The 10,746-nt window shown below is 31.9% G+C and overlaps 1 non-coding gene across 1 annotated transcript; it reads left to right on the top strand.

The window, feature by feature from the left end:
- Positions 1 to 618: 618 nt before the first annotated feature.
- Positions 619 to 700, top strand: TRNAS-AGA (transfer RNA serine (anticodon AGA)). The gene has a single exon. It is a non-coding gene; the product is annotated as a tRNA-Ser (tRNA).
- The last annotated feature ends 10,046 nt before the right edge of the window (positions 701 to 10,746 follow it).

The raw sequence follows: 10,746 nt of genomic DNA, 5'->3' as shown, positions 1-10,746 counted from the left end.
TTATTTTAATCCACTTATCTACTTTATTACTCTATTTTTCATGTTATTACATTCTATCTATTATTATAAATGATTATTTATATAAAAAAATATAAGTTTTTAACTGTTAATAAATGCAAAATTAACATGGTCCCTATTAGATAGATTTTTTTTTCTATTAAAAAGATTTCTAATTCTGTGATAGCATCCACTAAATTTCATCATCATATGCAAACTTATGATATATAATAAAAATTAAAAAAAAATTGTTGAATTAATATGTTATCTCAATATCCATAATGTCTCACAGTGTTGAAGGGTCATCAACACCCACCAAAACGGATGTAAAATCTGTAGTGGATCCTATCACCAGCTCAACTAATATAATACTCACTACTAACATATCTCGATAAAAAAAATTATTCCCTACATTTTTCATTATTACACATATCTGATTTTATTGAAAATTCTTTAAAACACTAGATAATTTATATCCTATAGTTCTTTAATTTGTCATACTAAATAGGGAATATAATTATAATTTATGTTACTTTTATTATATTATATGTTATTATCTTATTTTTTTGTACTATGTTTGTTTTTAATATATTTATTTTCTTACTGTTTTGACGTCATCAAGTGGACGTGCCGGAGTGGTTATCGGGCATGACTAGAAATCATGTGGGCTCTGCCCGCGCAGGTTCGAATCCTGCCGTTCACGGTTTTTGGTTTTTTCTTCTAAATATAATTAATTCTGTGTTTTTCTATATTCAGAAATTCTTCATTACTCTTTTGTAATATATCAAAGAAATTTTGAGGGTTTATTTTGCAATATTAGTTATAAAGTTTTATTTTTATTGGTTACAAGTTTTATTGCTTGCAAAATTAGTTTTTTTTTTCTTTACCTTCTAATAAATAACTAATTCAATACAAATTTATATTGGTTTAGGGTTTACACAAAATCAAATATTACAGCCATATTTAAGGATGGCAAAAAATTGAATTCATAATGATATAATTACTTTAAGTTTCCTTTAATGGATTTGTATCAAATTCAATATATTTTCAAATTTCAAGTTTAATTTTTTAATTGAATTTGAATTGGGTATAAACGGGTGAATGTTTTAGATTTTTAAAAATTCTAAATCAAGTTGAATATGAGTTAGTTCAAGTTATGAAATGGTAGGTCAAGTGAGGTAAGACAAAACTGAGTTATGAAATGATTGGACTAACTCATGCAAGTTCAATTGTACTGTAATGTTGTTTGATTTTTCTTCTCATTCTAAAAGAAGTTGGAAATTCATATGATTTTACCTTGATTTTCAGTTTTACTAACCTACTATTCATGTTGAGGTTAATGAGTAGAAAGTGATCATCTATATACACTAAAGTAGTAAAACTGAAAAGAAATTCTATGATTATACCAATATCATGATTATAGTTTTGTTGTGCCCATTCTCTCCTTTGTTTATCTCTCTATTTTTCCATGAAACAAACACCATTTTCTTGAATACTATTGGTGATTTAGGTTATGGTATTAAATATTACATTCCATTTTTTTCTTATAAAGATGCCTCTCATTGACTTCTAACGTTTCTTTCAGAAGTCGAACTGGGTTTTATTTTTCAAGGTTAAGAAAAACAAGCACCAATAAATCGTATGAAACAATATTTAGATGAAAAGTACAATAGAAACATATTCTTATACTAAGATTAAAAGTACCCAATTTTGAGATTATCTGTTTTCATTTGAATAGTCTAAAAGAAACGGCCTTATAGTCAAAATTAAAAAGGTATGAAATCATTTATTGCAGGTTTTTTATTTGAATTAATCAATTATTGAGATTAAAATCATAAAATAAAATTGTATATAAACTAAATTATTATCTTTGAGTTATAATTATTATGAAGACAATTATTTTCTTTATTAATCTTGTAACATAAAATAGTGAACATGTTTCTTATATCATAAGTAATTAAATCATAATCATGCACTTCATGCCAATTGATCAAAAATTTTCCTTGCTTTAAAAATAGTTTTTCTCATAACTCTAAAGTTTGAACTACTCCCATTATGATTCCAATTTTATAATCTAAAAATAAATTTATCAACTTAAAAGCTAAACAATTATAATAATTAGAATAACTTCCCTTATTAGTATCATTTTCACAACCTTCTCAAAAGTTTAACCACAAAATAATCTAATAACCATACTATCAAATTAATTTCATTAATTTAAAATAAATAAACAATTTCCAATAATTGTGTTGGGATAAACTTAAATTTTAGGGTTTTATTAATAATTTTGTTTAAATCTTATTTTATTAGTTTTGGGTTTAGTAATATTTGATTTGATTTTGATAGATATAAAATAGATATAGATAGTTTTGATTTTCCACTTATTTAGGAGAGTATTATTTTATTGATATAAGATAGAGATAGATTAAGTAGATTTTATTTTAAGTTAGTTGATATTCTATTATTAGTTTTTATTATTTGTACATGTACCAAATTTAAAGGTTGTCAATGTTCAATGAAAAGTAACCCCAATAAATTGAAGAGTATTATTATTTATGTGGGTCACGTTTTTCTCAATAAATTGCACCCACACCTCTTACAATTCCCCATCATTAAATCTTCATCCAATATCTATATAGTCTTCATGAAATTATTTAGTGTAAATATTAGTTAAATTAGACAAGTTAATTTCTCTTATTCTACTATTAACTCACTAAACCCAAATAGTTAATAATAGATAATTTATATATAGAAAAATAAAACATATAATTATAATTCAAATAATTTTCCTTACTCTCTTATTTTTTCCTACCAACCAAATCAACTTATAATATAATTATATAGTTATTATAACTGAAATAATTTTCTGTATTAATTTTCTTCATCCATCTTTTCTCCACGTAACTCTCGAACCACCTAGGGCTCCACTTTCTCTCTCATCGTAAAACCACCAATGGTTACACTTCGCCGGCGCTGTCCATTTCTTCTTCTCCCAAGGATTCCTTCGTATTTTGGGTGTCCCTGTTCTGATAATGGAGTGTAGAATTAATTATAGTAGTAAATTCTATTTCTATTAGTTTAATAAAAAATAAAATAAATATGATATTAACTAAATTATATTAATTCAATTTAATAAGAAAAGATAAATATTACATGAAGTGTTAGTAGGTCATAGATCAGGTAAAATCGTACATGTTGAAAAGTAATGTTTATGTATATATATTTTTATTTTTACCAATTTTTTTTAAAATCTTTCATCCGTGACCAAACAGCATATTGGATTAAAAAACACCCGTTGTTGCATTCAAATGATAATATCAATAACTTACTCTCTTTTTTTCTGTCAAATTATAATTATTATCAATTTGATTAATGTCTTAACTTTCGCGTAATACGGAAAGCACTAAAGAGCAACAAAAGACCAAGACCAGGTCACAAGACAAGACTCCAACTACAAATAGAAGAAGAACCTTGTTCTTAGTGATTGGACAACGTTAATAATGCAAATGCTTTAAATTTTAATTATATTACATTTTATTGAAAAATATATATGACTACTCTTTTATTTATCTTTCTAGTGTCGCATTAAGGAACAACTATTACTACGTACGCTTTTATGGATAATCGTTGCAAAAGATAATGTTTTCAACGAGAGGTTTTCACAAAACCTAAAACGATACATAGTTAAGACAAATGTTATTTCATTCTCCAAAGAAATTATTAAATGAATCTGAAGTTAAGAGTAGGGTATGTTGTTTTAAGCAAGGTGATTTGTATTTTCGGTATTTAAACTTTTGATATATATTGCAATTCTTTTATCTTTTTTTTTCTTCTTTTTATGGCATTTAAATATAGGTTTAAACCATCGGTTGGTCCTCAAGTTTGTTGAGAAATCTCAAGTGGGTCCTCGTATTTTAAACAATCTCAATTGGGTCATATTATTTGTAAAATTGAGCCAATTGGGTCCAAATATTTGAAAAATTGAGTCAATTAAGTCGTGTCCGTTAAATCTTCACTGACGGCATTAATAGCGACTGACGTGGTGCACGATGATGTCAAAGTGTTTGATTATGTGGAATTTTTATTTAATTTAAGACAATGTGACATGACAAAGGGTTTTAGTGGCCCATCATCACCGCCACCGCCGCAGTCACCATTTTCACTATCACGACTAGATCCTCTTCAACCACCGTCGCGGACCACCCAATATCAGACCCCTAACCTGCAGAGAAGCTCAGATGAACAATCCCAAAAATCCCCAATCAAAACTAAGAGTCTCGCACCGTGATACGTTGGAGGACGAAAACCTTCGTCGCAGTAGAGACATTGCCGCTAAGACGCCCACTGGCCCAAAAATTATCTCTCTTCGCTACAACTTGAGTGCTTGACAAACTATATTGTGGAATTGTCTCTCTTGGAGTACAATATGCTTTGTTATGCTCCATCACTTATAACCGCTTCTGCAATTTTTCTGGCCAAATTTATACTTTGTTGAAAGTTGTGATTTTTTAGTAGAAGGGTTGGCGGTTGTTGAGTCAATGAAAGGTGTTGATCAAAGTAATTTGAAATGAATGAATGGCTTTTTCTTTTTTCGAATCTAGCCAGGAACAGAGGAATTCAAAGAGAAAACGAGGCCTCATTTCTAAAAAAATATACCATATTTAGTATCGATGTCATCTAAAAAGAGTTTGGACCAAGACCCCAATTGATAAGGTTAAAGCAAGTGCCAAAAAATTCAGACTCCAAAAACTCTTATCAAGCTAAAAATATCTCTAAAATAATGAAAATGATTCATCTGGACAATAATTTAAAAAAGGAACACTGAATGGGCTTCATTTGTGGCTGATAGGATTTTAGAGATGGGTGTTGTAAGTTCTGGGATTAATGTCTTGCTTTCTAATGCTTATGCTGCTACTGGGAGATGGAAGGAGGTGGCGAGAGCGAGAAAAATGCTGAGGGATCAGGGAATAAAGAAAGAAACTGGTTTGAGTTGGGTGGAGGAGGGTAAGGTGATGAATGACATGAGAGTCACTGAACAACAGAACACTCATTCAATTTAATACACATTTCATTTTAATACACATTTCATTTTAATACACATTTCATTTTAATACACATTTCATTTTAATACACATTTCATTTTAATACACATTGCCACCTCAACTAAAAAAAATTACAACTCAGCATCTGCAGACGGCGTCAATGAAAACTTAATGGAGAGGGCTTAATTGACTCATTTTTACAAGTTTATGGACCTGATTGAGACCGGAAAAAAAATGAGGATCCACTTGAGATTGACACACAAATACGAAGACCAAACGAGGGTTTAAACCTTTAAATATATTATTCTTATTTTATAATGTATTTTAATAGCTTTTAGAAATTGAGTTTAACCTCTTTTTTTTTAAATTAAAACTCATTTATAAGTATAAATTGATCTTCAATACACCTATCTCATGTTAAGACACATGTATTCATGCATGAAATTAGATATTTATCAGTAATCTGATAATAATTCACATAATAAGTGTAACAGTTCACTAGATAGATTTTAATATTACATTAGAAAGAGAATTTAAGTCTAACTTATTTTCATAAAACTAATTTGTAAGGTAGGGTTTACAATAATGTATACACTGTAAACTTGTTTTATCTCTAGTTAATGTGCATGACACCACAAATAATTCTCATTGGAACCACCATCATTGAACGACCCATTCCAAAGCCTAGAAACACCCAAAAAGCCTCCACCTCATACCCTCCACCATTTCTTGATGAAAAGGCATATAAGTAAGAAAATGAAGAACTTCGTCTTGTTCTTCAAGAATCTCAGAAGGAAGCACAACGTTCAATCACTATTGGACTTTACCAATAGGGTAGTGTTAGCTTCTATGACCCCTATCCAAGGTCTCGCCTGTGCCAACCACTCATTTGAGTCTTAAGCTACCTCTGGATGTTTTCAAGCAGTTCTTCATGGTGGCCATGATTAAAGAAATAAAAGAACTTCTCTTACTACTTGATGTGATTGCACCTTGATTCACTGCTATTGACTGAAGGTCCATAAAGATGACTAGGGTTGAACTAATTAAGGATGTGTGCCCTACTTCCACATGCCCAGTCTTGGCCAATCCCAAAAAGACATGGAATTCTGATGTTTCAACCAACGTCAACGAATCAGATGCTTACCTCTACTGGCAACAAGCAATTTTTTCCAACACATATGCATCTAGAGGAAATCATGCGTCATCTAGCCAACACTTGTCTTTAAGGAGTTTGGCAAAGGGATAATTCCACCAGGCATGTATAACACCCCTAATAGGATGTCATGTATGAAAAAAGGGTTAAATATGTTTTTAGTCCCCAACTATTACGCGATTTTATTTTTTGTCTCTCTTTCAAACTTTGGTACACTTTGATCCTTCTCTTTAAGAAAACTATAATTTTTCGTCGTCCAAAACCAACGACATTAAAAATAAGCTGAGGTGGCTAACGGTGGTGTGACACGTCATTTTTTTTCTGACACGGCCAATCTTTCTCAGCTTTTCTCCCTCCCTCTTCCTCCGTTTCCTTCCTTGCATCTTCCATTCCCTCCATCATCTTCACCAAATCCTCCAAATAAAGAAACCCATCACCGTCAGAATCCATCGCTGCAATCACCATCTCAGCCTCTCTCAACCATAAATATAACGTAACTTATTTCATCTTCATTGGAGCAATGTCGTTGATTATCTATGAATCAGTTCCTTTTCATCTTTATACAGAAATGTTGATATATGCGATGAATATTTTCTTTGGATTATTGTGGCTTCATTGTACTAGAATCTTTCATTTAGTTACTTATTCATTTTTCCTTATCATCACTTATGTAGTTTGCATAAAAAAAAACCTGGTTCCCTTTTGAAGAACAAAAATTTGCAACAATCAAGTCCAAAAGTTTCTAGGTGCTCTGTGTGGTCTTTTTTCAGTAAATTTATGCAATTGTTGTTGTTTATAAGTTACCAGTTCTAGTATGATTCACTTTCATGAATATGACAGTTTGATGGGAGAGACAAATTGAAGTTGAGGCACATTAGAAATAGGAGATGAACATGGTTTCATGTATGAACCAATATGTTATTCCTTGAGAAACTACTATTTGTTATTACTGAGAAATCGCTAAGTTCCAATTGTTCCTCTTGTGTGGTATTTTATATTTTTCATAGGAAATAAATATTGATTTTGCTTCTCATCTATTCTTAATTTTCCCACAACATTGTTCTACTTAACTTGTCATTGATTAAACTTAAATTTCAGAATGCTTACAATGGCTTAAAGAAAAAAGAAGTTGAAATGCTTTGTACTGAAAACTCTGAGCAACCAGAGAATTATTCTGATTCAACAGATAGCAAACAAGAGACCCTACATAATAATCGGTAGTAAAATGAGTCAAAAGTAAATTCCAAAACAATGGAAAATAATACAGAGAGTAGCCCTACAAATCAAGATAAAATCTTCAAGAAACCAGACAAGGTTCTGCATTGTCCTCGATGCAATAGTTTATACTTGGAGGATGATGATTCTTTGTTGAGAGGAATGATGATTAAGGGTAGTGAATACGAGCGGGTGCTGAGGTACTTGGACGAAGACGGTGATGGAAAGATTTCAACTTGTGAGTTGAGGAACAAAATAGGGATGTTGGGTGGGGAGGTTGGGTTGATAGAGGCTGAGATGGTGATTGCGACAGTGGATTCTGACGGTGATGGGTTTCTTTGTTTGGAGGATTGGGTGAAGATGATGGAGGGAGTGGAAGATGCAAGGAAGGAGACAAAGGGAGAGGGAGGGAGAAAATTGTGAAAGATTGAGAGTGTAAAAAAAAATGATGTGTCAGACCATCGTTAGCCACCTCAGCTTATTTTTAACGCCGTTGGTTTTTGAGGACGAAAAATTATAGTTTCCTTAAGGAGAAAGATCAAAGTGTACCAAAGTTTGAAAGAGGGACAAAAAACAAAATCGCGTGATAATTGAGGGACTAAAAACATATTTAACCCTAAAAAAATAATCTTAGAGTACGAATTGTATGAAACGTTCTCGTCCAATTTTTTTTAAAATAACATTGTGGAAGCAAACCATACAAATATCATAATACCTTAAGTCCATACATTACAACAAACCAAAACTTACTTGTTCCTTAAAATACCAAAACCAAACAAATGTAAATAAAAAAAACAATATAAAAACCCGACAAGTTTTATTCTCCATCTACTCCCGTACATGTACGATCATTGTAGATGGAACCACAACCACAACATGCAAGGGTGAGCAACCAGAGATATCATAGTATATCACACAATATGAACACATTAAACACATACTATAACAAGTCATAACATCTTATCTCGATGCAGAAGATAATATCACAATCAGACAATTCACAAAACAATGTTGTTTCCTTGTATTTCGTTGTCACACCCCTTGTCTACCAAAACAGAATTTCTGACGCACCCCCTGAAATTACTAAGTTCAACCACTGTCCAATAAAACAAAATTTTGAACGCATCACCTCTAATTACTAAATACACCCCCTGTCCACTAAAAATATAATTTTTGACGCATCCCCTGTAATTACTAAATTCACACCCTTGTCCAATAAAACGAAATTTCTAACACACTCCTGTAATTACTAAATTCACGTGCAAGCTTCTCATATTCTTAAATGGCTTAGTTAAACCTATAAGAGGTTTAGGAATGTGTATATATAGCCCAAGGGTCAGAAACTGAAAAGCCAACTCCTAACTGCTAGGGATAATCGATTATCTTAAGTGATAATCGATTATTTGTGGCTGTTATGAGGTTTCCAAAAAGTGATAATCGATTATCCTGAGGGATAATCGATTATTTGCGCGAGCATTCTCTTTCTATTTTGGCTTGTGATAATCAATTATCTGCGCAATGATTCCCTACAAAGGAAAACATCTAAGTATTTTTACATCATCAAAGTTATTCCTATACAATTGTTTCTACAAAATGTTTTTAATATAAATACACTAATATTCTTCAATTCTTTAGCTTTTAACATCATCAAAACTTCATAGTAGCTTCAAGATACCAATGCTCCTTATTGGTAACAATCTCCTCCTTTTTTATGATGATAAAAAATCTCTTGTTTAAAAGCATTTCTAATTTCCTGTAAAGATCCAGACTTACAAACAACACAAACATGCTAGTAATAATTGCATTAATTAAAAGTTTTCTCCCCCTTTTTATCATAAACAAAAAGTTCTCAAGAATAAAGGCTCCCCGTTAAATGGTTCTCCCCCTCTGCAAAAGAATATATGTAATTCAGAAATAAAAGTGAATTTTCATAAAATGAAATAACAAAATGCATCATGAAATACAAGAAAAACAGAAATTCAACTTTAACCAAGAAATACAATAAACATTTAGAAAGCAGGGAATGGAGGATAATTAGGAGGTTGAAGGTTTAGGCGATCCTTAATGTTGCCCAGCCTAGTGTTAAAATCTTCAAATCTCTCACATACATAGTCATGATGAGTTTGATGCATTTCCATTAGTTCATCAAATCTTACTTGATGAGTCAAACTCATATCTTCCATTTGCTTTGAGAGGTTTGCAAAATACTCTTCCATGGAAAATCAACTATGAAGAAATACATTTCCATGTGCTACAAAGCCCATTTGGAGTAAAGTAGTTTCACCAATTTTTGTGCCAATCGACTGAATAGCTTGAGTATGTTCACCTTCAACATTGACTCATTTAAATTCAAGGATACGAGAAATAAGGAGAGCATAAAGGGAGATGATAGGCTAAAAATTATTGTGCCTTTAGCATAGTGTCAGTGATGAGAGAAGGCCAATCAATGTGGACATGATTCAAAATACCATAGATAAGGAGAAGATCTTGCTTAGAGTATTGAGCATGATTGGTGGCACGAGAGCATATGATCCAAACTTTCAGGTAATGGATCATCCTCTCCTCCACTTTGAAACCGCCCACCAGTAGTTGTTGTCGATTTAATTGTTGTTGAGGGTTTCTCAAAAACGACTGGAAGGCAAGAAGACGATTGAACTTTGGAACTCCAAGATGAATTTTCACTGCATCATCCCAGATGGTGAGCATAGCTACATTGGTTCAGATGTCGTCATCAAGAATGATGCGTAACCCTTTTACTTTAGTAGTAACAACACCATCACGATAACAGAGTTTGTGGTAGAATACCCGAATGAGGTCGGAATAAATACATTCCTTTTGTTCAACGAGATTGGTTAAGCCTTGGTTTGAAAATAAATTAGGAAATTGGAACCCATAAGATTTGTAGTACTCTAAGCGAACATACTTCACACCCATGATCTGTCTCTCCTGCCAAAAACGACCGAACTCAGCTTGTTTCTCCGGATCACAGAGCCATCCTTCAAGAGTGGCAGGTCTTGGAGCTTGAGGACGTGAAGAGGATGCACCACCAGTACGTCTGTGTGTAGGCATCTTGCACCTTGAATCAACAATGAAGATCAAAGAAGGTGTAGAAGAAAAGTATGAGAAAGAGAGTAAAAGCTTGATTAATCTTGATTCTGGTAGAGTTTGGATGCAATGGGAGGTTATTAATCGATTATGAATGAGTATTTATAGAGAGAATTGAAAAACTAGCCGTTTTTTATCGTTGTAACGACTATATTTTTGAATTTGCGTTGATTGAATCGATTATCATTAATGAAAACCATGCCTAAAAGGACGTATTACCTACTTCAAGCAAAG

This window comes from Vigna umbellata, chromosome 3 (genome assembly GCF_029865625.1).
Source record: "Vigna umbellata cultivar VRB3 chromosome 3, Vumbellata_1.0, whole genome shotgun sequence".
Taxonomy (NCBI): domain Eukaryota; kingdom Viridiplantae; phylum Streptophyta; class Magnoliopsida; order Fabales; family Fabaceae; genus Vigna; species Vigna umbellata.
The sequence above is the reverse complement of the archived record's forward strand: the minus strand, read 5'-3'. Positions and strand labels throughout refer to the sequence as shown.